This window comes from Meleagris gallopavo, chromosome 1, assembly GCF_905368555.1.
Source record: "Meleagris gallopavo chromosome 1, MGAL_WU_HG_1.1, whole genome shotgun sequence".
NCBI classification, from domain to species: Eukaryota; Metazoa; Chordata; class Aves; order Galliformes; family Phasianidae; genus Meleagris; species Meleagris gallopavo.
Window position 1 is genome coordinate 28,352,730 of NC_139404.1, and position 27,248 is coordinate 28,379,977.

The 27,248-nt window shown below is 38.2% G+C and overlaps 1 protein-coding gene across 1 annotated transcript in view; it reads left to right on the plus strand.

Moving 5' to 3' along the window:
• Nucleotides 1–298: 298 nt before the first annotated feature.
• CNTN1 (contactin 1) overlaps nucleotides 299–27,248 on the plus strand; it is a 240,770-nt gene continuing 213,820 nt past the window's right edge. Inside the window, exons 1-2 of the mRNA XM_085219578.1 lie at nucleotides 299–443; nucleotides 22,041–22,074. The gene's annotated coding sequence lies outside the window, so the exon portion shown is untranslated. The remainder of the gene's footprint in view (nucleotides 444–22,040; nucleotides 22,075–27,248) is intronic.

Here is a 27,248-nt window from a genome sequence, read left to right on the forward strand (position 1 = left end):
CCTAGCTGGGAGCCGCGCGCTGACCGCCCGGCGTTGTCCCGGAGGTGCGAGGCACCCCATCCCCGCCGCACACCGCGCTGCCCGGTGGGCGCGGGCCGCGTGCGGGCAGTAGCTCCGCGTGCGCTTCGCCCGCCCTGAGGGTACGCGCTGCCCCACGGGCTGCGGCGTGCAGCGGGCGTGCGCCCGGCTCCCGCTCCATCGCTCCCCCCACCGCCCAACCGCCGCGGTCCCGCTCGCGCGCGCGCACAGTGACATCACCCGCGTCCAATCAGTCGCCGCCGCGCCCCGCTCGGGCCCGCCGGCTCGGCACGCGCGGCGGCGGTTGGTGCGGGAGGGGGGGGGGCTAAGGGGGGCGGCGCGCGGGCGGCTGTCAGCCGTGCCGTGCGGTGCCGTGCCGGGACGCCTCTGGGTGGCAGCCCGGCTGTCACGGCAGCGCTGCACAGGTAGGCACGGCTGTCACCGCAGCGCGACCCTCCCCCGCTCCGCGCGACGGGGCTTGGCTGTGGGGATGGGAGCGGTGAGCCGGCGGCGTGACAACTTTTCTGGTTCGCCCGGGGGGCGGTGGTGATGCGGCGGGGTAAGGGCGCGGGCGGCATCTCCCCGCAGCGGAGCGAGATGGCGGGAGGTCGGGGCGACGCCGCCACAGTTGCCGTGCCCTCGGGCGGGCGGCGGGGCGCGGCGCGGTGCGTGCGGGGGGGCGCTGCGGGCGGGTGCCGCAGAGCGGAGCGCCCGCATCGGGGTCGCCGCGTCGCGCCCGCGCGGTGCCGGCGGCTCGTGCCCGCTGCAGCCCGGCTGCGCGCTGCGGCTCTGTCGGCGAGCAGCTATAGAGCGCGTTTTTTCGCTGCCCCTTCTTTTAGCGAATATAACGCCGTTTCATTGCGTTTCCCCCCTTGTAAAGCGCTAATTGTGCATCTTTTCTGTGCCACTTTCCCGCGAACGGCAGTAATTGCGGCTAGCGCTAGTAACACCTGCCGGTGAGAGAGGGCAGAAACGCCGCTGCTGGGCTCTGCTCGAGGCACCTGAGGGGCTCAGCCTTCTTGGGAGCCGCGTCCGCTCGGCGGAGCTCTGCCCGCTTCTGCGCTCACCAGCCGCGGATGATCTGTGCCGTTAATCAGCCGCCCTGCATTTAGTAATTAAGCTGTGGGCTGAGACCAACTTTAACGGTTGTGATATTAGAATGCATTAAAAAAAAAATCTAAAAATGCCTTAGGGTTTTAAAAACAAGCCGTTGTGTAATTACTGTGTGTACAACTTAGGCAAAAAATTGTCTAAAAATGCGTCCACGTGCGCAGAGGTGGCTCCAGCGAAGGAGGTGCTGACACATAGACTTTGCTTAGTGTCAGTTCTTTGTATAAATTACTCTTAAAGCAGTTAAAATAACACAGGAGTTGAAACAGTACGACCGCAGGGGAAGGCATACTGAAATAACGTGGAGATTTGAAAACGATCCCTTTTTTTTGTCATTAAGTTATTTAATGTCTTTCTGCAGTGCAAGTCTTGTACAGGTCCGTATGTCAGGAAGATCTTTGTCCAATCTTTATGGCTTATCATTGCCAATAGCTGTCAGAAGAACTTTCTCTAATGCTGCAGAAGCCTGGTGGTAGCATGGATTTCTTGCTTGTTTATTTGTTTACATCTGAATACTTACTATCTCTGTCTGCATCACTTGGTTAATTCTTGTATTTGTGTTTAGAGATAGTTGACGGTGAATCAAAATACCTTACCCATCCCTACATTTTTCAAAAAGTAAAAATAAAGAGCTAAGGAAAAGACTGACCTTTCCCACATTTGTATTCTCTACAGTGCTGTTCTAAACCAGCAAGAGATTTCAGTTTCACTTCAGACTAACACCAGAAAATAATTCAACTTCTTTACAGCTGCATGGTTATGCAAGAAATTAGTTGATTTCACTGGACATTAAACCTTGTACACCTTCTGTAGAAGAAGCCATTGATCATGGTTGCCCAACCTTTTGGCTTGCTTGGGCAGTGTTGAGCAAATAGGAATTGCCTTGGGATGCATATAAAATATATAGTAAGTTTAATGTATTCAAGTAACAAAGCTGATTGTTTAATGTATTTTTTTATTAAAACATAAAAACTGAGAGCAGCAAAAACATAAAACTAGTGGGATATTTGACCTTGTTTTTGTGGAACTGATACATCTGCCTGGCTCAGTGGCAGCGGTTGCCACTCCTAGTGAGTTCTTAAGGTGTTGATTAGATTTTTGATGAAATATTATTCTTCCCATACTTCATCCTTGATAATAATTGTTCACAAATGTATGTACTGCCCAAAAGCATTAACATCAATAAGGCATAGTTGCAAAGCAAGGGATATTTTTCTGTGGTAAGAGGGGGCTTATAAAAGTCTGGTAAAGAGACACGTTTTTCTTTGAGTTGAATGTCTGACTGCAACTCAAGACATTCCAGGTGAAAATCTGCAAGTAACCTATTTATGATGGCTGAAAATGGAGTTGCAAATAATAATTTTTTTTGTATATTCTTTTTGAAATCTTGAAACTTATTCTCAAATTTATGTATTAAAATAGCAAGCATGGCTGCATATTCTTCACTGTTCACAGATCTGTGTTTAGCCAATGTATCAAAATGAATGAAATTATTTGCCATAATTCAAGCTTGCTGTAATTTAAACTTCATTTCAAATGCAGTTATTGTCTGAAATGTAGCACAGATAAGGTGATTTTCACCTTGAAGATGCATGTTTAACTCATTTAAAGAGATCGAGTCCACCAAAAATACTAAATCTGTGAGCCATTTTGAATCTTTACATTCTGGCACAAATTTTCCTTTTGATTCCATTAAGGACTTGATGTCCCATTGCAAGCCATTGAGTCTTCTTAGCATTTTATCCCGACTTAGCCACCTTCCTTTGGAAAAGTAAATGATGACCCCATAATCAGCATCCATACTTCTGAAGAACTTCTAGAACTGGTGATGATTCAGTCCCTTGGACTTCATGAATTTCAGAGCTTTGATGATGATTTGCATGACATTATCCATTTTTAAAGTTTTTGCATATAAATTTTCTTGCTGCCCAATGCAATGATATTCCATCAAACATGAGTTACTGGTGGTAATTGCATCATCTTCTATTAATTTTATATGTTCCTCCATTTTACTGACCGTCACTGGGGCACCATTAGTAGCTAGACCAGATATGTTGACAAAAGTTAAAAAAAAATCACTTCAATGCATTTTTTTTAGTGCTTCTTACAAATCAAGATATTGAGTCGTGTCACAGAAAGACCCATCTCTTCAGTGACATTATATTTGCTATCAGCACCTCTAATGAAAATGGCAAGTAGAGCCATATCTGTAACGGCATTACTTTCTTTTATTACCAAAGCATAAAATTTCAAATCAGCAGCTTTACTCTCTCAAATTTCTTTTGAAAAGTGTTCCTGTTTCTTCAGTTCTCCTAGCTATAGTGTGATGAGACAAACTGATTTTTAAAAAGTCAATTTTTTTTTAATCAGGACACGTTATGTCTATTGTGCTTTCCATACATTGCTTAATAAACTGAACATCAGGAAATGGTTTTAGTTTTTTTTTTTTTTTTTGCTATCAGATTTGCTATCACATAGCTAGATTTTATAACAGAGTCCATTTTAGTTTTAACTTTTTGAAAAATATTTTGTTGAGGTGACAGACTTTCTCAGTTCTGCTGTTTTGTCTTTAGGAAGCATTCGATGATTGGAGGGCTGGAGCACCTCTCCTATGAGGACGGGCTGAGGGAGTTGGGGCTCTTCAGCCTGGAGAAGAGAAGGGGGGGACCTTATAGTAGCCTTCCAGTGCTTGAAGGGGAGCTACAGGAAGGCTGGGGAGGGACATTTTATAAGGGCAGGTAGAGACAGAAGGAGGGGAGATAGTTTTAAACTGGAAGAGGGTAGATTTAGGCATTAGGAAGGAATTCTATACTGTGAGGGTGGTGAGACACTGGAACAGGTTGACCAGTAAGGTTGTGAATGCTCCCACCCTGGAAGCATTCCAGGCCAGGCTGGATGCGGTTCTGAGCTGCCATGGGAGTTGTCCCTGCCTATAGCAGGAAGGTTGGAACTAGGTGATCTTAAGGGTCCCTTCCAACACAAAATGTTCTGTGATTCCTTGATACACATCGAATTTGGCAGTGTGTTTCTGCATACATTGTCTTTTCAAATTGTAATCTTTGAAAACAGACATGATTTCCTTGTAAATGAAGCATAGTGCCACGTTACTTGTCAGCACTACACTGTACACGCGTGTCCTGGTGCTGGGCAGGGTAGCTTGGTGGGGCAGAGCTTACAACATGATGATGTTGTGTTGCAAGTGGGTTGAGCATGTCTGCCCTAGATTATTAAGATTGTGGAACAGAGAACTGAACAGAGGCTTCCTCAGCATGTCTTTTTAATACAATCTACATGATCACATGCTATTATTTTTTTCTACAGGAACCCTGCCTCATTCAGTGCACAAGGTGGATGGAGTTCACCTAACACAGTTCACTCTTTGTTTATCTTTCATATTGATCGATACCTGAGCACATGATTTATTTTCTCCCTCACATAGCTCTACTTTGAAGACAGAATGGATAATTGTATAGGCTGTGCTTATGTGCGTATCGTTATGTGATCAGTATACCTCACAGTTTTTACTTTATCAAACACTATCTAAGGTGAGAAACGACATTTACAGATGGTGATCAGAGGGTTAGGGTAAAAGCATTCACTTGTAAACAACCTTACCTCTATGTGTTTGCTCAACTCCCAAGTGCCACTGTTTTTACTGACAGCCCTGAGTGCTCCACACGTAGAATCACAGAATGACTCAATCTGGAGAAGACCTTAAAGATCATCTGGTTTCCACCCTCCTAATGTTAGCAGGGTTACTGCTCGCTAGATCAAGCTGCACAGCTGCACATTCCAGCCAACCTGACTGGAATGCCTCCAGGGACAGGACATCCACTGCTTCTCTGGGCAGCCGTGCCAGTGCCTTACCACCCTCTTAGTGAAAAAAATTCCTCATAAATTATAGCCTATATCTCCCCTTTTTTAGTTTAAAAGCTTTCTCCCTTGTTCTATCAGTATCTCCTTGTGTAAAAAGTCAGTCTTCCTCCTGTTTATCAGTTCTCACTTAAAAGGAAGGCTGCAATTAAGTCTCCCCAAAGCTTTGCCTTCTCCAGACTGAACAAGCCCAGCTCTCTCAGCCCGTCTTCAGAGAAGAGCTGCTCCAGCCCTCTGATCATCTTTGTAGCCCTCCTCTGGCCCCTCTCCAACAGCTCCACATCCTTCCTGTACTGAGGGCCTCAGGCTGGATGCAGTACTCCAGCTGGGGCCTTGTGAGTAGAAGAGGACGATCTCCTCCTTTGCCATGCTGGCCACCCCTCTTGATGCAGCCCAGGATGCAACTGTCCAAACTGCTGGCTCATATTTGAGCATTTCCACAGTGGGGATGGAAGAAAGAGGAATTCAGTGGTTTATTCATTAACATCAATGATATTCTTTCATGATTCTTAAAACCTGGAAAAATAAATGCAAGCAAATTAAAATAATAATAAAAATAAAAAACAAAACCAAACAAACAAAGTGTCGAAAATTTTCAACTTTCAAAGTAAATTTCATACATTTCCTTATGTGTTACTGCATTGGACTCACAGTGATTATCAGTAGGAATGGAAAAGTAACGTCCTTTGCAAAGGCTCTCAGCTAAGAGTGATACTATTAGAGTTTAGTTCCCTTTAAATATGCCAGTAATGAAGCAGAATAATTTGTGGAGGGATTCTACTGTTATTTATGATAGTGGAAAAGTAGTAAAAAACTGAATTCTTTGAGTTCTGGGCTTTAGAGAGATTCTGTCATACTGAGTTTGTCTTCTGCAAGCACAGTCCTTTACACTTTTATCCTTTGTAAGTTTCCTAAAGAAATCTCTATTCTCCTGTGACCAGTGAAAACATCAGTTCTTTAGATACTGCTGGTCTTGACTTTTCCAGAGTTTTCCTCAGCCAGTCCTGTCTCTCCTTGCTTTTTTCTTGTCAACCTTCTTTCAACTTATATTTCATTATCATCATCTTTATTTCCCACATCACTCCAGTCTAGATTCTCCTTCTGTTTCCATACACATTTGCAGCGCTTCTATCAGACTTTGGTCTTAATTCTTACTCCTCTTTGTAGCCCAGTGGATTCTGTTTGTACTGAAACATCACAGTACTTATTTCCAAGAAGTTGGTTAATTTTGTGTCCATTTTTAGATATGCAAGAAAATGTGTAGCATTTACTTAACGACTGCCTATGTTGATGGCTTGAAAACACAGTCAGTAATGATTTTTGAGGCATTTTGACTCTTGCTGAATAAAAGGAAGAAAGTTCTCTATGTCTTTTTTTTCTTTATTGTTACTTTTTAAAACTGAGCTCGGCGCATTTTTTAGTGCAGTTCACAGTATGTATTGTGCTTATATACAACGAGTAGAAAGCAAAGGAGGACAGATAAGGTGATCTGCTAGAGTTGCAAATAATAGGAAATATTGGAAATGCTGAACAACATAAAGAATCCTAATTACAAAGAGACATCAGCAGTTCTGCCTAGAGTAATATACTGTATTTTTTAGGGATACTTTATTCTATGGGAAGTTATTCTAATTGTATTCTATTATATTTCTGGTTAATTCACCCTGTTGAGTTTTGTGGGTTTCTGGGGTGGCAAATAAAATGAATTAGGGGTTCTGGTTGATTTTTTAGGGTTTTTTTAATATGTTTTTTTTTTTTTTTAATTTGATGTTAATATTCTACTGTTTTTTTTTACTGTTTTAGTGAAATACTTAGAAAAGTGTGTTTTAAACCTCCTGTTGGATTGAAATCTGAATAAAATTGTGACTGACAGAGATAGCACTGCACCACAGTATTTTGTTTACATAAGCGAGTTGTTTGAATGTGATGAAAATACCATTTGCAATGATTAGTCTGAAATGGGGGGCGTGGAGTTGTAATTCACATCATAAATTGAATATTGTAATTCTTGCGAGAGTATATAAAAACAGTTGAATATGTATAGAGACTTCATGAAGCTTGTATGAGCAATACAGTGTTGAAATGAAGAATTATAAATACATATTTGACAAGGTCTTTGCTTGTAGTTATGTAATGTTTGCTTTAATAATGGACATATATTGGCCAGATTATGTGTTGTTTCTCTGCAGTGGAGCTATTGTGTCATGCGTGGATCATAATTTAGTCATGAGATGGGTGTTCTTTTTATAGCTTTTCTGCAAACATCCTACTTTACCCCAGACAATTCAGTTTTCTCCAGTTTAGGAAAATAAATTGAACACAAGAATAACTGTAAGTTGCTGATGACTTTTGGTCAAGACAGTAATCAAAGTTGAGAGGCTTGTACATGAATTCACTGCTTGAGTAGTTTCTGCATGCAGTTGTTTTTCTATCTGAGATAATTGAATTAATGCACTTCAGCTTAACAACTCCTCAATTTCATTTGTTTGTAAAGATAAAGGAAAGATGGTGGTATCTTTATTTGTAAGTAGTGATAACTCTTCCCTTTCATCTGGAGAAAGGATTTCATTATTAAAACAACTTTTTTACAATATGAAACTGGTATTACTCAAACAGAATCTCACACACTTAATCTTCTCATACAGAATGTAGATATTTAAAACAAACACTGGAACAGGTTGTTAATGCTGTCTTAATGTTGTTACTTGTTAATGTGTGAATCTTTCTGACAGTGGTGTTTGCTGAATGAAGGAGATAGCTCAGGGCCCCTTCTCAGGTGGAGGGATGGAGCAGAAGAAGAATGACCGCTCCTAACACATTAGCCTTAGCAAGGTGGGGAATTTAAGATTTACCACAGCTGGGAAAGAAGTTCACGTCATTTTTAACTTCTGTTTTCTGTAAACCCAATGATATTTGCAGAGCCTATTTATAATTTAAGTAATATGTGACACAGTAGTGAATGCACCATTTTTGAAGCTGTTTTGATGTTAAGTGTAAACTCACATATTCACATATTGTTTTGTTTTTCTCTTCAGATTTTTTATTTCAAGCCCAGTCATACCTTTTGCACATGTGTGCAAAAAGCTAAATTGCTTTATATTTTTAACAAAGACTTCCTTCAAGATAACTGGTTTTCAAACATTTGCAACTAGAGATACTGGCAACTTTGTTTTGATAGAGACAGTCAGTTATTTTTCATCTACTCACTGGCAAAATAAAATGAAAAGAAGTAAAATGTCTCAAAATGTTAGATATAAACACTCTGCTTATCAACCACTATTAATGAACTTCTTATGATGTCTAGTAGGATAATTTATCTGTTAAGGCTTAGTGTTTCTAGAACTTAGGAACTGCTCCTGCTAATAATGCTTCTAGATGAAGTACAGCTGGAGTGTAGCAGTTTTTTGCTATGAAGATTTTCAAACAAATCAAAAGAATAAGAGTCATTAGGATAGATGGGGAAGAGCAGCTAGAAATATACATTATTTAGTTTTGTGTATTTCTTCTTGTGAAGAGGAAGCACATCAGTCTTTTGAACTATTGCCAGAAGGCCAGCTTCCCTTTCATTGACTGTCTACAGATTAGTTCTTTTCTAAACATGAACTTTGGAATATTGAACAGTTTCCACTTCAGATTTTCATTATAAAGGAGCTCCAAGGGACACCAGCTGCTGTTGAAATAGATCTTGGGAAGGCAGGCATTCTGAAACTCCATTTTCACTTGTCACTTCCTGAACTCTGCCTCTCTTTGCTCTTGTTACTTATTATATATTTTCCCTCTGACTTTTCTTAGGCCTGTAATTTTCTTCTTTTTTTTTTAACATATTAATGGTTTGAAAAAGTATTTGATTCCACCATTTTTATAACTTGTAGCAGCGCTATCTCCAGAAAAAGCATAGTGAGGCCATCACGATGGCAAAAGTAGTCAACAACTTGACTGCTACAGGTTGTTTTTGAAAGTCATAAACTAAAGAATAATTAATGTGCAAGTTTTAAATTAGCTGAACATTAAAAAGTCATATTAATTTCTTTCTGATTGCTTTCATTTTTTTCTTGACTCTATTTATAGCACATTATAGAAGTGTCCGCAATTGCAAAAATACTACTAAAGAAGAACTAGCAGTGTAGTGCCAATGCTGACTTTTGTTCTAAATAAGTGAAGTGATAGCTCAGTTATACTTGGATGTTTAAGCATCTTCCATTTTAATTTTCCCTTAAATCTTGCCAGATGAGTACAGTATTTTATTAGTCAGTTCTTCAGTTCCTTTGTTCAGCATCATAATTCATTGCTTTTCATGGATTTATGATTTTTTATTGGATTTCCACTTCGTAACATCATGTAGTGCACTAGGAGTTAAAGAGTTAATGCTGCAGTTCATGGATTGTTGATATTTCCAGTCTCTTGGTCTAGAGAGAAGAATTAATGAACTACAACTCTTAGAAGACTTCATTTTTCCATTTCTGTTTTCTATTTGGAGGTAAAGATAAAACTGTCCGGGAGTCACAAGACTGCCCCCACTTTGCTCTCTTTGCTCCATGCCTGTCTTGCCTACTGCATTAGAGTAAGTTTCGGAAACTCTCTCATTTCGTTTGATTTATTACTTTCAGTACCAATCATATTGTATTATATTGTATTGTCTTGCATTCCACTATTATATTTGGTAAATTAAGCTTTTTGCCTTAGCTAATTGCCACTGTTTTCTTCCTCTGGACCCATCTCCTTACCTCTTCCCTTCTCCCCTTCTCCCTTTCCTGGGGTGTAGGTCCGTGGGTCCCTTCTCTCCTTTGTCATGGAACTAGACCGATTCATAACATTTTTGGTTCATAGAATCATTTAAGTTGGAAGATGTCTCTAAAGGTCATCCAGTACAATCCAGGTGCAGGACTTTCCACTTTGCATCCTACTGTTGATTGATGAAGGTATTAAAGAGCTTTGGTCCTAATAGAGACACCACTTGTCAGTGATCTCCATCTGCGTGTTGAGCAATTGACCACCACTCTCTGAGTAAAATCTCATAACCAGTTCCTCATCCATCGAACAGTTCACCCATCAAATCCGTATTCAGTATTCAAGGCCAGGCTGGATGTGGCTCTGGGCAGCCTGGTCTAGTGGTTGGCCACCCTGCACATAGCAGAGGAGTTGAAACTAGATGATCATTGTGGTCCTTTTCAACCCGGGCCATTCTATGATTCTGTGATCTTTCCAATTTACAGAGAAGGATGTTATGAAGGACCATGTCAAAGGCCTTACTGAAGCCCAGATAGATGACATCAGCAGCTTTTCCCTTATCCATTGATGCAGTTACACCATCATAGAAGGCCACTAGGTTTGTCAGGCACGACTTGCTCTTGGTGAAGCTGTACTGGTTGTCTAGTGTCACTTTCCTCTCTTTTACATGCCTTAGCATAGATTCCAGGAGGATCTGTTCCATGATCTTCTCTAACACAGAGGTGAGGTTAAAAGGTTCTGTCCTTTCTACCATTCATAAGAATGGGTGCTATATTGCCTTTTTCCCACTCACCCAGGAACTTTACCTGTCTGCCACAACTTTCAATTATCATTGAGAGTAACTTGGTGACTATATTAGCCAATTCCCTCAGGACCCTGGGTTGCATTTCATTGGGACCGTAGTTCCTCAGGTGGTCACGAACCTGATCTTGCTCACAGTGGGAGGGATGTTGCCCCAGTCCCTTGTTCCAACCCATCCACTCAAGGGGTGTTTGAACTGCAGTTGCCACTGAAGTCTGAGGGAAAAATGTCGTTGAGCACCTCAACCTTTGTCTTGTCTGTTGTTACCAGCCTGCCTCTGTTGCTCACTAAGCGGGTTATGCCTTCTTGGACTTTCCTGACTGATATATCTGCAGATAGAAGCCGTACTTGTTCTTCTTTTCAGTTCTTGTCCACTTCAGCTCTACCTGGGCTTTGGCCTTCCTAAACATCCTAGCAGCATCCCTATACTCCTCACTGGTTATTTGTCCCTCCTTCCACTGCACGTGCATTTTCTTCTTGCTCTCTAGTTTGACCAGCAGATCCCAGTTCATCCATGCCAATCTCTTGCCTTCTTTCCTGACTTCCTGCACATGGGGATGGAGAGCTCCTGTGCTGCTAAGGAAAGCTTCCTTAAAGACCTGCCTGCTCTGTTCTGTTCCCTTATCCTTGAGGATAGATTCCCATGGACTTTTGTTGACTAACTCTCTGAGGAGCTGGAATTTAGCTTTCCTAAATTTCAGCATCCTGATCTTACTCTATCTGTGCCATGTCCCTCAGAAGTGTGAACTCCATCTTTGCATGCTCACTACAGCCCAGGCAACCTCCAATCCTGAATGTGAGCAATGCTAGATTTGCAAAACTTATTGATGTGTTAAATGAAGATTTATAATACATGGCAAGTTATTTATATCACAGTGTATTTCTGTCAATTTTCATGCCTTTTTATAAACAGTTTATCTGTGTAAGTGTAGAATTAGTGCTTTAGATGAAGAATTAACTTCCATCTACGCACTTGGTATTTGGAAAAAAGAACCTGGAATGTATAAAAAAAACTAATTAAAGTGTGAAAAAACATAAATTTCACATCATTGTTCTAGCCTTATTTAGTCACCATTGAACTAGCATATGCAGTTCTATTTGTCTGAGAGTAACAGCCTCTAAAAATTTCCCCAAAATAAAGAGAGGCAGATAGGCTTAAGTAGGATGCCCTTAAGAAGTGAGTTCAGAGGTTCACAACTGCGTTATTAAAATTTCAGTATAAACAGCTTTTTGAGATACTTACACTGTATTGTTGAAAATAACAAGCAAATCAAAACACAGATCCCTGATAATGAATGCTTTTTATTCTTCTGGGGTCATTTAGCCAATATGTGCAAAGAATGAGTCATTACTTGAGGGATTTTCCTGAGATCTGAAGTATTTCTCTCTGTTTCTTCGTGGAAAAATCATGTTGAATATGAATCAGGAATGAAAGCAGTTTAAATTCTCCTTCTGCAATAGTGGAGTGGATAATTATTCTAAAAATATTGAATAGCTTTTTGTTTTTAATGTGATGGTCATCTGTGTTGTATTAGCTAAGAATACTTGAGATGACTTTTGGATGAAGAAAATGCAATTGCATTTTCATTACCAGTGATTTACTTACTATTCTGTGATTCTGAGATTTGTCAGTTCATTTACCTGTCTTTGTGATTAAGAACCTGATTTTTCAGACCTGGAAGAAAGTGGTATTTCTGAGAATTAATTTGTACTTAGTTGTACAGATGAGATACAAGACATGATAAATCTGACTAAACCGAGAATTTCGTTGTGGAAGTGGCAGCTGTGAATATGCTGCTCAGAATAGCATAGAGTCCTACCTTAGGATAGCATAGAGCTTCCTTAAAGGCATAAAGAAAGTTTTGTACTTAAAACTGCCGCAGGTTCGTAGGAGAGCACAGCTGGTCCCATTTCCGCTCCCATTCTTTTATTGTAATATGTTCTCTGGGTTCTCTACAGACCAGCTGACCCAGTCTTAAATGTGGCTGAACCATAAAACCTGTTTTGTCCAATTTCTATGAGATCTTATTTAAAGCATTCAAAAGATATAAAGACTTCTTTTATGTTGTTGTTTTTCTTCAGTGATTAACTCCACTCAAATGTGATGTTTGTATCTAAAGTTAAAACAGCTACATGCCATTCAGACGTTGGCTTGTTCATGTAATGGAGGCACACAGATTCAGGATGTGTTTTTTTTTTAGCTCTAACAACTCTGATAGAACCATACTTGTATTAATGTATACTTATATACTGTCTCAATTTCATTTACGTTCATGTGAAACTGCTTTGGTGGCCTGCTGAACATTTTATAGATGATTTTATCTTTGGTAATGTTACTAAGTGACAGTATTCAAACTGACACTGATTAGATAAAGCTCTCACAAAGTCACAGAGGTTTTCCCTGTGCATGGTTTTATTTTTTTTTTTTGTTTTATTTTTTTAAACCAAGCACTCTTCTGTGTCTGAGCTAATGTTTAGTGGTACCAGTGTGCGAGAAGAAAGGAAAACTTGAAAGCAATATACTTACACTTTTGATTGATGGCGAAAGAATTCTAATGTATTGCATAAATCAATGAGAACAGGTTAGAATTTACTTCTGTGTTTTGATTTAGTATCTGTGCACCCACATTGTGTTATGTTATTTAACTAATGATTTTTCAGACATTCTTCCAGACCAGTCTGAAGGAAGATTTTCTACTGGTGGATTGATATAAGTACAGATAAGGATATAAAGTATCTTGTAATATAATTTTTCATCAGCAGTTTTGCAGCTATCCTCCAGATAGCATCTTCCTATTCACTACAGTTCAAGGCAGAACTATTTGACACATTTGTGACTGCTTTAAGTAAATCACTTGAAACATTTAGGATATTCTTGGCCTCTCTTGCAGAAATTTCTTGATCAGTGTGTTACTAATTTCTTTTTACAGATGCCTCTTTTTATAAGGGGAACATATTTATTGGTTGGCTGCTAGATAGATACCATGCTATTGAATAGGGTATACAATTAGCCAAAAAGCAGTTATTTGACTTTGGCTTGAATATGTTATCTAAAATAATAAAATAATTCAAAGGAAAATATGTTAAAAGGAAGCTTACTTACTTATGTGGCTAATAAGCTACATTTTGGGAATTTTAGTTTACTGTCATGTTAATTTCGGTTCAGCTTCATAAGCACAGATCAGAGAATCTGAGGGCAGTTTCTGTCCTGCTCCTGGATAATCAGTTGTTTCCAGTAATTTTTTGCATGTCACTCTTCTGTGTAATGCATAAACATGCATGTCTCTTTAGTAAGAACACAAAATTCTATAAATGCTTTTCAGAGTTAAATAGAGGGGCATTTAAAAGAGAGAGCTTTTATAAGCTGTTAGGGTTAGGCCTTTGAAATTTAACATCCAGATACAAGTTTTGAGTAGGACCCAGCACTCTGACTGAAGTTGTTTATCATAGCATCACATAAGAATATTGAGGTGTGTGGACCCAGAGAGGTTGTCGGTCCCCATCCCTGGAGGCATTCAAGGCCAGGCTGGATGTGGCTCTGGGCAGCTGGTCTGGTGGTTGGCAACCCTGCACATAGCAGGGGGGTTGAAACTGGATGATCATTGTGGTCCTTTTCAACCCAGGCCATTCTGTGATTCTGTGATTCTATGACTTTTTGCAACATAGATACTCATGTTCCCTCTAAACAGAGCTTCAGGATGTTAGTAAGTTTGTCATGTAAAACTGTTTAATCTGCAGTTTTTATTTAATTTTGGCTTAATTTAACTCTCATTCTTTGAAACCTTTTGCTGGGACATTATTTTGTCTCTTTTTTTTCTTTGTTGATGTGGTGAGAGTTGTCAAGTGCTTTCTTTCAGTAGGCGAGAGCTGTATGCTGTGCACCTTGATAATTGGCATAAAACTTGGGTGAGGAAATTGCTTCCTTCTCTCATGCAGCAGCATAGTCTTTTAAGACAATTTTTTTTTCTTTTCCAGAGAAAATCAGCAATTATCCAGTCTTCTCAAGGAACGTGCATGTATATAAGCAGCATGAGGAATAAGTGCTGTCCTCAGAAAAGTTTGCATTTTGCTGAACCAGACAAGGACTGACAGCTCAGTATCACTAATATTTTTGAAAACCAGTCTGAGGATGCTTGAAAGTTAAAGTGGATGCCAGTTAGAAAAACTTCAGCTGTAAATGATTTAACTGATTGGGAAAAGTGAAATAAAAAAATATCAGCTTTCAGTTATACAGATTGTGACTCCTTTTTTCCTTCCACGGAAAAAAAATGTTGGTACTGTGCATCTGAAAGTATGGTTCCTTGCTCCACTCTTTTTCTTCCTGCTTGCTAAAAAAATAAGAGGAAAAAACCCTTCTCTTTCTCCAAATAAAGAGGAAAGGATTTTATCTTGAGATTCCATTGCAAGGTGTTCCGTCTTTAAGATGATTCATTAAGAAAACACTTATAAATTAATTTGCATTGGAGCAGTCCTTCTTTATGTCACACAGTCAGCCTCGTGCATAAATATACTTTTTTTATGAATAGTAATAATAAGGTCAATTAAGAAGATATAAAAACATGATGAAAGACCAGAAACTAAAACTGGTACAATTAGAAACGTTAAGGCATGCGAGAGAAGTGTTGGAATATCTTGGCGTGTTCCTCATTGGACACACCAGCTCCTTCTTTAAACTCATGGCACAAGGAGTTTTCTTTAAAGAAGAAATATATATGATTCTTAGAACAGATGAATAACTGTTCTTTGTGTTGGATTTGTATATGAAACCATTTAGGAAATTCTGATGGAACTCAGTTTCCTTGACAAAACAGTGCTTGTTTAAGAGTCTTCTTACCTGTTCAGTCTTTACAGATGATTGAACAGTGAGGCTTATGCAACGTGTTACCTCTGTTTTTTGGTATGTTTTTTTTTTTTTTTAATGGAGTGGTAGTGGAGTTCAGGGTGAGTTGTGTTATGCATGATATCACTGTTGAAAAGCATTTAAAAGTTTTGCTAGTAAGAGTTACTGATGATTTTGACATCCTAGATGGATATAATCACAGTGCCCTTCGAAGAATTAGCAAAATCACAGAAAACTGGCAGTCCAAGAAAACAGAGGAGTCCCTTCATATTAGATCTGAGGTGAAAAAGTCTTGGAGTTCATAGTGTCTTTTTTTCTAACTCTTAATAAAAGCATTTATTTGAGTACATTGCCAGAAATGACTTAAATTGTGTGAAGAACAAAACCCCACATTGAAGATAACCTTATTCTGCAAGTATTATAATGCATATAATCTGGGAGTGTAGGAAACTTTGGTCCTGATCTCATTTAGAGCATCCAGACATAGTTGTAAATTCTCTCTTCCCTGCTAAAGGAGTGAGTCAGGGAGAGGTAAATCACAATGAAAATGTGTTAGAACACCTTTTATTAATTAAACTTTTACTATTAGTAGGATCAAGCTATTAGTGAAAACAGATAATGTTTCCTTCATTTGCTACTACTATCACCTCAGATGTTGTTACACAGCCTCTTGTCAGTACTAGCACGTGCAGGTGTGCTGAAGTTTGCATTACTGTGAAACTTTCCAGCTGTTAATGAAAAAGAACTTCAGTGCATTGGTATACCATAACATAAAGAATATTGCATCCTCGGATGGTCTTCTTACAATTCCTAGAAAGAAACATCAGAAAACTGGATTTCTACTATATCTAAAAGGCTGTTGTATCTACAACAGTAACACGTGGAATTATGCATCGGGAATAGGTTAGCTGACTTCCAGGAAATGGCACTGACATAAAAACTGATTGTAATGAGCCTGGTCTGCAGCTGCAGAGAACTTTGAAGATGAGAATTAATTTACATAACATCTTATTTTGCCCACAAAAGAACATTAATTCATCTTTTTAGTTGCCATTAACTGGACAGTTCTTAAAGAACTGTTGGTCCACTGAGAGTAAGAAAGAAAGATCTGACCTGAAAATGTAAGAACACTGCAATTACTGTTCTTTAATCAACTGTTCTCTAAATACTGTTCAGTCAGCTACTTCTAATAGATAACATTGTTTCTCTATATTATATTTGTCTGATCAGTATCTGAACCCTCTCCGGAGAGGATGCCCTCAGAACCTACTGTCTTAGCTGCTTGAAGTTCACTCTAGATACCTTTGTAGATTCCTGAGCAATGTTGTCATCAAATTATACAGGATGTGTTATGTCTGTATCCCATTAGATGATCTTTGACTTTTCTGTCGGAATACCACATTGCTTTCAATTGACAGCTATGTAGAACAAGGATACAAATTAAATTTGACTTTATTGCTTTATTACTTTATTACTTAAATGGCAAAAGCCATTTCCTTAGCTTTGTTTCAAATGGTGAAATGGAATAACAGTGTATTAGAAAAAAGAACTTAATTGATGCTTCAGATTTAATGTGTTTCATTTCTGATGCTTGGTAAAGGCAGCTTGAATGCCTCAGCATGTGAACAAATTTAGGCTGTGCTTTTCACTTCTGAAGAAAAGCGGTCTCTCTTGTGGATATTGACATTAGACATCAAAATAGTTGAATTTCCAAGTCAAGTGGTTTTTTTATGTGCTTTTTGGTGTGTGGGGGTGTTTAGCCATTTAGTGTATCCTTCAGATATAGATTGCAACTGTTACGTTTTAATTTCATTTCAAGACTCCTAATTACCTGAACATTTCATTTGGCACCGATATGTACCTTGGAGCATATTGGCTGCAGAGTGTTCTCTTGATGGTTTCACTATATGGGGTTGTCAATTTTATGTGATGAATAGCTTGCTAATTATGCAGACATTCTATATTTTGTAACTGTACTGAATTGTGGATTTCAGTCATCTCTGAAAAAAACTAATTCAGATTCGTGAGGAATCATTAAGCCATATTTATAAATAGCACATTTATATCTTTTTCTGAGTCTCGAGACAATTTTATAAGATGCTGCAAGTAAATTAGACAATTTGCTTTATATAAAATGAACTAAAATGTGTGTTCTTGCAGGAAATTAGATCTATCTTTTTTTTGTTTGCTTCCAATTTTGTTCTGAACGATTATTTGTAATGAAATAAAATAATGTGAATTTGTCACTACTGTTCCTATTGACATGTTGCATATAAATTTCTGAGTATTTTTGTTTGTAATAAGTAAAAATTGAGTTCATGATCTTACAGGCTGCCCAAAGGCATTGGAAATAGCTAAGACTACTGTGACATTAAAAAACCCAAGGCTATTGTTATTTTGTGAAAACTACTTTTTATATAACAGTTATTGGTTTACTAACTAGTTAAAATCAAAATACAGTGAGTGGAGGCCATGCATTAAAGTATTTCAGTCATGTTTATATTGCTTGGTGGTAGTAAGAGAAAAAGTAACATCCAGCAGATATCAGATAGTGGTTGTACCTGTGTTCCTCTGAACTTCATTAGATGATGCGTAATCATAGCACTGAGTATTCAGGACTGGAGAGGAAGGAGGGGTTTTGGTCGTGTTTAATTTTTTGATAATTTTTCAGTGCTGTTGAACTTCAGTTTTGGATAATGCAATTCCTCATTCTGATGTAGTCATTCTGCTTTCCTCTAAATCTTTGTGTGGCTACTGTTATTAATCCTAAACATTTTTGTACTTAAATTTTTGCTATCATAAAGATGCAGAAATTTAAGAACTTATCTGAAGATACAGCAGTGCATTTTCAAATTTCATGCTCAGAATTGTTCATCTGGAATAGAATTGACTATGTTGCTTACAAGTCTCTAGGGTTTGGGGAAGGTTGAGTGTTTTTGACGTAGACTTGAATGCCTACTTAATAGCTCTTTGAGTTGCAGTATTGAAATACATGAATAGTTCAAGGGAAGGAATGGTATCCCAGGTTATTCAGTTACTCGCTACTGATACAATACACTCATTTTGGCAATAGAATCATAAAATCATAAAGATTGGAAAAGACCTCCAAAATCATCTAGTCCAACCATTGCCCCATCCCCATCATGTCCACTAAGCCATGTCCCTCAGTGCCACATTGGCACATTTTTTGAACACCTCCATGGAATGTAACTCCACCAATCTCTGGGCAGCCTGTTCCAATGCCTTATCACTCTTTCAGAGAATAAATTTTTCCTAAGTTTTCGTGCACTTCAAACTGTTTAAGAAACACCATACAATTCCGGATTTGACATACATGTCTGGCATCATTTGCAAAATCTGTGTAACAAAAGCAGATTAAGAACATGGAAATACAGCCATGCTTTGTGAGATGAATCAAAAGCAAACTTCTGCAACAGATGGCAAAAAAATGCTGATCACTTCTGGATACAGTGCCATGGTTCTTGTGATGGAAAAGGCAAATAGTTAAAATTTGGTAAACTGGATTTAGAAAATGCATTTCCCCAGACTTACTATTTTTCTTCTTCATTTCCCTTAATTTTTTTTCTTTGTTTGCTTCTCCTCTCCAGAGAAATACAAAATTCAGTAATCAGTAAATCTGAGTTTCCCAGTGGACACTTACTTATAAATTAGGAGGAAACTGGAGGAAAATATTTTCTCATCCCAGGAGGATTCCATTCTCAATTATAATTAAATATTCAAAATGAAAAATTTAATAAAGTCCATAAGTAGTCTGGATCAGTAGCCTAAAACCATTCATTAAATATAAATCAACAAATAACAGATTCTAATACTTTGTTGTATGGAAATAGCTGTTTTGTTCTGGAAAAAAAAAAAAAAAGAATGAAGCCCACATCATTTTATTTCCAACAAACTGCATATTGTAAAGAATCAGTTTGTCATCAGTTCTACAGAACCTTTGTTGAAATCACAGATTTACATTCCATTGGATGAGCTATTCAAAATTTATGTTTCCCACTTAAAAATTCAAAACAATCACTCTGCTGGTTCTTGGCTTTCTTCAATGCCTGTGCTTAGTGCGGGATTTCTAGAATGCCTGTAGTCATCAGTTACTTAAGGTAATACTTTTTAAAAGGAGGAGTACAGAAAAGGAAGATGACAAAGACTTGCTAAAAAAAAGCTAGACTTGCTAAAAAAAAAGCTCTTCCTAAAAGCTTTAGCTTTTATATGTCCCCCGCTACAGGTGATTTTTTTTCTGCTTTTACATGTTTCAGCGTGTGTGCATGTGAACAGACTTGACCTTGCAACCCCTTTTCTGAAAATGTCTGCCTCCTCTCAGGTTATTTTGTTTTTTTCTTTTTTTTTTTTTTCCTCCCACATTTTAATGTCGTTACCTGATTACAACATTTAGTTTGGAAGAACTCTGAGTCCTTGGCTGCAAAAATAAGAAAACATGCTCAGGAGAATTGGGAAGAACACACTGACCTCATAACCATTGTCTGAACAGAGAAAATCTCAACGGTCCTTTAAAACCAAATTCCCTTAAACTATTTGCCAGTACTATTTATCTCCTTTCAGCTCTTCTGTAGCTTAGTGAAACTCACAGCCATGCAGAGTCTCACCAGATAACACCCCAAAGACACAGCTTGTATTTGTTATCTTTGTGGGTGTAGTGTTTTATCTTCTGTGGACCTGTTTGATATGGGCTTCTTTGTACTCATATGGGTGATTATACTGAGAAGTGCCCTTAGATGTTAGGATGGAGAACTGTGAGCACGCTGTTTTTGTTCATGTACTGCATTGTGATCCTCTTTTTTTCTTCTTTTACCCTGGTGCTTAAAACAGGTGTAACTGTCAAAATAGCAGAATACATCTTGAATAATTATCATGGATGCAAAGGAGCAAGAACTCTACTGAGTTTCATTCTGTGATAAAAAGATCTAATATCTAATTCTGTTTAAATTAATAGGTAATGATGTTACTTTTTGCATAATGCGATAGATTGGTAGTCTTAAAATACTCATTTAATTTTGAATAGGCTTTATGTTATTCTTCAGAATTTTGGTAGCTGTTCAAACAGCAGCATTCTTTATTGACACGTTTGGACAGATGGTTATCTTGTACAATATGTGCAAGAACGTTCTTATCTCAGGAATGGAATTTCAGCTTTGACTGTTGAGAGCTGGGGTTTAATGTTCATTTTCCTTGGAGAAAGGTCTTTTGGTTATCGTTAGAGGTAGTAGATGAAAACTATTAAAATGGAAGAAGTAGATCTTTTTTACATTAAGTTTTTGAATTTCTCACTAACTGGAGTAATTTAAACTTGAGTGCATAACGAGACCTGATGTCATTGTTTGTTGATGCTGGCACTGTCATCGTGAGGTGGAGTTTAACAAGTCCCTGGTCAAAAATTTGCATGATCAGATTTAATGAGAAAAGAGGTGATGATGCTATTTCCATTTGTATTTGCATATGATTCTATTCAACTGGAAGATGGTTTTGCCTTTTTTTTTTTCCCCTCTGTAGATGTGAAATTAATTTTGGTATATCTCTCTCTGAAACATTTACTTTTTGAAAGAGATTGCCTTTTTAATGATTCAGTAAATATTCAGAAGACCAGATTTGAAAATAACTGTCTCTTATTACATCTTCTAATCAAAAACTTTGTGCTTCTCAGCTGGATATCTCTTAAAGAAAAATAGAAATCTTTTCCCAGAATGCTTTTTTATATTAAAACAAATTTGACATAAATAAATTTGAGTGAGATGGCTGCATAGCAGACAGTTTCCACTGTTCCAAGGCACAAAACATTTCCATTGAATCAAAATGGATGTAGTGTTATATAAATAATTTACTATGTAATTATTTAAAACTTTACACGACAGATTTGGAAATTTATCCAACCTGTGTTTTTAAATAAAAAGGAGTTTGTTGCTATTTCAACTCCTTGGAAATATGTTTCTGTCCTACCACACAGAGGAATGAAAGTCCATTTACAGACATTGTTTATAGTTTCCTATAAACTGGAATTTAGTAAGAAGTACCATAGCATAATGAAACAAAAGATTCATAAAAATTAGTTGGCTGTACAAATAATTAGTTGTTTCCTTATTGATATGTTATTGATTCACTGTCACTGGTAAGACAAAAGTGGAGGGAAAAGTAGAAGAGTATTTGTTTGACAAATGTGGTTTCAAATGTTAAATTTGTAGATGAGATGCTAATCATACATCTGCTCATTTTAGATAAACAAGCATGAATATATGTTATACAGGATTTTATTTCTTCAGTCATTTCTAGTTTTAAGTAATTGTTTTGACATTATCTACCGATGTGCAGGTAGCAGTTGTATCTCATGAACAGATGTATTTTTACCCAAGTACATGGCAATCCAGCAACAAGGAGCTTCCTAAACATGTGATATCAGCTAATGTTTTGTCAAATCATTCACAGTGATCTTATAATCAAAAAGAGAACGATGGAAGCTTGATGTTTGAAAAGGAAAAAAAAAAGTCAATTAATATGCTGCTAATCTTGACTTGAAGTATGGAGAGTAAACAAACATGGATAAAAATTTACCTGCTATAAGCCAATGTAAGGCAGTGTGGAAGCAGTGTTCTTTTGCATTCTTGTAATTGTGATTATTTTTAATTTTTTTTTACTGTTGCAGATAAAACTGAGAGATTCAGCAGGTGAACGATGTGGTGAGTCTTTTTGGTAATTGTGTTACTTGGTAGATATATACCCTAAGTAAGTAGCAATAATATTTGTGAACTGCCATTACCATCCTTAAATGTTAGTTACTTATTTTAATTCTGTACACATATCAGAAAATTACCATTTTTTCATAGTTTTATGCTAGAAATTGTTCTAGTAAACAGTAGTAACATACTAGTTGCAGCACACTAAAGGACAGAAACATAGTGTTTTCGAATGCATCAATGGCAAGTGATGAAGTTCCCAGCTCACAAATACACATACTTCCTAATGTAACTCTAAGACTATCAGTGTGATAGTGTGCCTTGCTCTCAGCTGTTCTGAATAGTTGTCAAAAGCAATCCTTTAACATTTGCTTTTTTTTTCTTTGATAGAATAATAGGATTATGGGTTAAACACTCATGTTTCTAACATGCATTTTGTTTTCTTTTCAGTCCAAAAACTAGCTCTGATTTTTAGTTATGATTTGTTTCATAATGAAACTGTTAATCTTGTTCCAAAAATGGAGGAGCAGATTCTGCATTGATTTGTTCAATACTGACCTTCAGTATGCAAATATCAAAGTTTTCTTTAACTCCTTACGAAGTGTATGATGAACCAAATATTTCACATTTTCTTTTGGAAATATTTAGTCTAAAATCAACAAGATAGAAAGTGGTATGTTTTCTTTTGTCTGCTGGTGGACATGGTAGGTAGCTCAGACCTGCCTCTTGCTCCATTGGTGATTTCATCTGCAGAAGACAATAAAACCTGCAGGAGATTGGATGGCAGTGTTCCATTGGGCAAGTATTGCTAAGGAAAACCTCCTTCAGGGTGACAACTCTTTTATGATGGTTACTGGAAATGGAAAACCCGGAAAATGTACAGATCTCAGTTTCATGTACATGCTCTGCAACCTTTTTTTGCACTGTCATTTAGGAGAAACATTGATTCTGAAACCACTGAGCCATTCAAGCTTTCAGCTCCAGTACTGATGAGATTTGGGCCAAATCTTTAATGTGGAAAGAGAGGTACCTATTACCTACGCAGTTTTGTTTTGTAGAATTCTGCTGGCTGTTCAAGGTTTTAGCAAGCAAGGTGGTTTTTCTGTTGGTGTTGTATAAGGTACATTTTGCAGTTAAATGTCATGTAGTCATTGCTTCAGATACTGGACAAATATCCAGGCAATATTAGTACTTTTTTTCCTCTCTAATTCTTCTAGTGATGTATCTAGTAAAAAAAGGCTAGAATGCTCAAGAAAAGCATTCAAAAGGAGCTATACCACAGGAAATATGCACAAACTGATCATAATTGCCTAAGTGTACTGCTTGTAATGAATGGAGACAAATTACTCTAATTATTTCTGGTCAAGTAGATGAGTCACAGCATAGTGTTGTAATGTCATATTCCTCCATTCACAAGGGCATTACAATTTCTTTAGAAAAATACCATGTTAAATTACAATTATATGTTGTCAACTGGCTTGTCTTTAAGAAAAGTAAGTACTTTACTGAACTTAATTTTTCTCAGTGTGGTTTAACTTCCTAATGCTAGCAGCATAATACTGTTTTTTTAGTGTGTTTTTCCATTTCTGCTCTTCAACAAGTCTATAGTGAGTCTTAAAGGTTTGCTGTATGTCAGGTTGAGGAAAGTTCTTCTAGAATTTTCTTAAGTGTTACATTATTCTGCATGACTTGATTCAATTTACCTAATCTAATATGAATAAACTTTTAATTCTAATAGTGATTCTACTTTCTAGCATCCAAGCTACTTTTGTTTTTTGCCTTGGGATGACCAAAAGGACTGTTGTGTTTAAAGTGACATTTCATAAAGAAATTAATCATCTTGTAAAGGTGTGACAATGTGGATGGAAATTAATGCTGGTGGAAAAGGTAATCTGGAACCAGAGAATGACTTTTTTTTGTAGCTTGAGAACCATACATATGAGAATGGAAGACACAAAGCGCAGTGGCTTTAGTGTAGTAATCTGGTTGCACAGTTCTTACCAAATAAGTGTTTTTATATATAATCACATGGCAGTCCATAATTTGAACGTCATCTTCTTTTTCACATGAGCTTTCGTGTTGCCACTATATGCAAATTGCAAGTTTATTATTTCCAGTTGCTCTATAGCTTTAAGACAACATCAGCACTGTCAGCAAGTACATCTCCCTTCTGAAGTGTACCTAGGCAAGGTGGCTGTTGCACAAACTCACCAAAATTAGACAAAGGTCTAAATAACCAAAGAAAAAGGTGTATTTTCAAACTGAAAAAAAAAAAAAAAATTCACAAGTAGACTTAAGAGTCTTAAACTCTAGTTGCTACTAGTATTTGGTTAGAATCAAAATCTGTTAACTGCACAATTTTTGAAATACTGATTCCATCAAGTATGAAGTGTATAGGAGCAGTGTTTGGTCTTGATACATCTTGCTGGAGCTCTTCTTAGAGACACATGCATTGCCTCTGTGCTAGCAATCAAAGAGTGACAGGAAATACTCTTCTGCACAGGGACTCAGTTGCCTGTAATGGTAACCTGTTTTTGGGATTTTGGTCTGAAAAACCTAGAAACAACAATAAGAGTAGTTCAGGAATTGATATTATCCTGGAACCATTTTCTGGGAGACAGCTTGAATGTTGCCATTCTGCTGTAGTATATAAAGAATGGTAGTAGTGTGGATATGGACTGCTTAAAACCTTGACTTGATTTCTGTGTCAAGCAGTATAAGTGAGGGTATCTTTAATTTCCTAGTGAAGACATAGCCAAAATAATATAGAATAGGTTGAATGACATGCTAAGTTTAAGCAACTGAATATTTTATTGATTAGCCAGAGCTACAATAAATGTGACACACTTTTTTGAAGGTCTGAGAATCTTATTATACCAGTGTCTCCTTCCTATTCCTCCGAACCATATTTTATATAAACGTTATTTGTCTTTTGTTCTGGAAAAATGTCACCAGGTCCTGTGTTGTTTCTAAACAGGCATCGATTCAGCCTGATTAAAAAAGATGCTTAGGACGTATGAGGTCACGTGTGATTGCTCCAAGTTAAGAATTGAGACTGAGCGTTACTTTCTTTGATACCAGACAAAATTGCCTGAGCTCAGGCAAGTGTGGGTACATCTGCCTAGACTTCTGCATACTAGTTGTGTTTCTCTCTAAGATTTAATTGTGAAGCTGAAGAAAGCTGTAATGGCCAGCCATGGAATGACTCTACACCAGGCTTTCATCTTTCTCAAGGGAGATCTTCCCATGAATATTGAAACTCCTTCTGCATGAAAAGGAAGAAGACTTTGAGGGCTTTTTGACTCGCATCTGTGCTTCTGATGTAACCACCTTTTTAATTATCCAGTGGCACTTCCAAACTGATTTAAAGAACCATTAAATGTAAGTGTGGTATCAAAGCATGCCGCAAACTCAAAAACAAGGTTACACAAATAGTCATGCTGACAAGTCAAGTTGAGCTTTTGTGTTAGAGTGCAGGAGGAACTGCAGTGTGTACAAGAGAACAACATTCCAAGGGTAATCCTTTAATAGAAAAAGGTATGATAATTGATTTCAGAGAGCAGATTCAAAGGCAAACAGGGTAGATATAGTGTGTATGGGTAGATTTAACTATATGGATCATGTTACTTTTAATGTGTGGATTCAGTGAGATTGATGGCCAATGCTCAGCCCTCAAGAGATCATAGAATCGTAGAATGGTTTAGGTTGGAAGGGGCCTTAAAAATCATTTAATTCCAACTCCCCTGCCATGAGAGGGTTTGCCGCACACTTCTGCAATATCAGAGCACCAGCCAACCTGGCCTTCGAACTCTTCTGCAACTTCTCTGGGCAATCTGTTTCAGTTCTTTACCACCTTTTGAGAAAAAAATTTCCACCTAATTTCTAATTTAATATCTCTTTTAGTTTAAAGCCATACCTCTTGTCCTATCACTATCTGCCTGTGTAAAAAGTCAGTCTCTATCGTGTTTATAATCTCTCAGGTACTGGAAGGCTTCAGTGGGGTCTCCCTGGAGCCTTCAACTCTCCAAATTGAAAAAAAAAACAACCCCGCTCCCTCAACCTTTCTTCATAGGAGATGTACTCCAGCCCTCTGATCATCTCTGTGACCCTTCCCCGGATCTTCTTCAATAGTTTTACTTCTTTCTTGTGCTGGGGGCTCCAGGCCTGGATGTAGTATTCCAAGATTGGGCTTCAAGAGGACAGAGCCAAGGGAGGCAATCACCTTCTTTGCCCCACCTGCCACATTTCTTTGATGCAGCCCAGAATACAGTTGGCCATCTGAGCTGCAATGCACACTGATGGCTCACGTACAGCTTTTCATCGACCAGAACTCCCAAGTCCTTCTCCATAGAGCTGCTATCAATGACGTCTTCTCACAGTCTTTATATTACTCTGAGACTGCCCTGAGCCAAGTGCAACATCTTGCACTTGGCTTTGTTGAACACCATTAGGTTCATGCAGGCCCATTTTCAAGTCTGTCCAGGTCCTTCTGTATGACATCCCTCCCTTCTATTGTATTGACAGCACTGCTCAGCTTATTGTCATCAGCAAACTTGCTTAGGGTGCACTTGATCCCACTGTCCATGCCATTGATAAAGATGCTGAAGAGCACCGGTCCCAGGACAGATTGCTGGAGGACAACACTCAAGACTGGCTTCCACCTGGATGTAGAACCACTGACCACAAAACTCTGGCTGTGACCATCTAACCAATTATTTATCTATTGAATAGTCCAGCCTTCAAATCTGTATCTCTCCAATTTAGAGATAAGGATGTGGTGTGAAATCATGTCAAAGGCCTTGCACAAGTCCAGATAATATCAATTGCCTTGCCTTTGTCCACTGATGCCATTACTCCATCACCAAAGCCCATCAGATTGGTCAGATCCTTGCATAAGCTTTATGCTTGTAATAATCAGAAGGGGAAATGGCAGATCCCAAACTGTGAGGAAAGAGAATAGCCACCTTCTAATCTGCAAGAACCACATCTCTTTTCTCAACTCAGTCCTAGACTGCATCAAGCATCCGTAATATTCTCCAACTTGAGTGGAATGAAGCTCTTTGTCTATGTGCTGGTTGTAGGATTTATGATTATATTTGTGAATATGTGTCTTCTGAAATCTGGGAAAACTCTCCAATGCTGTGTTAGAAAGTGGCATTCCATTATTCCTCACGATA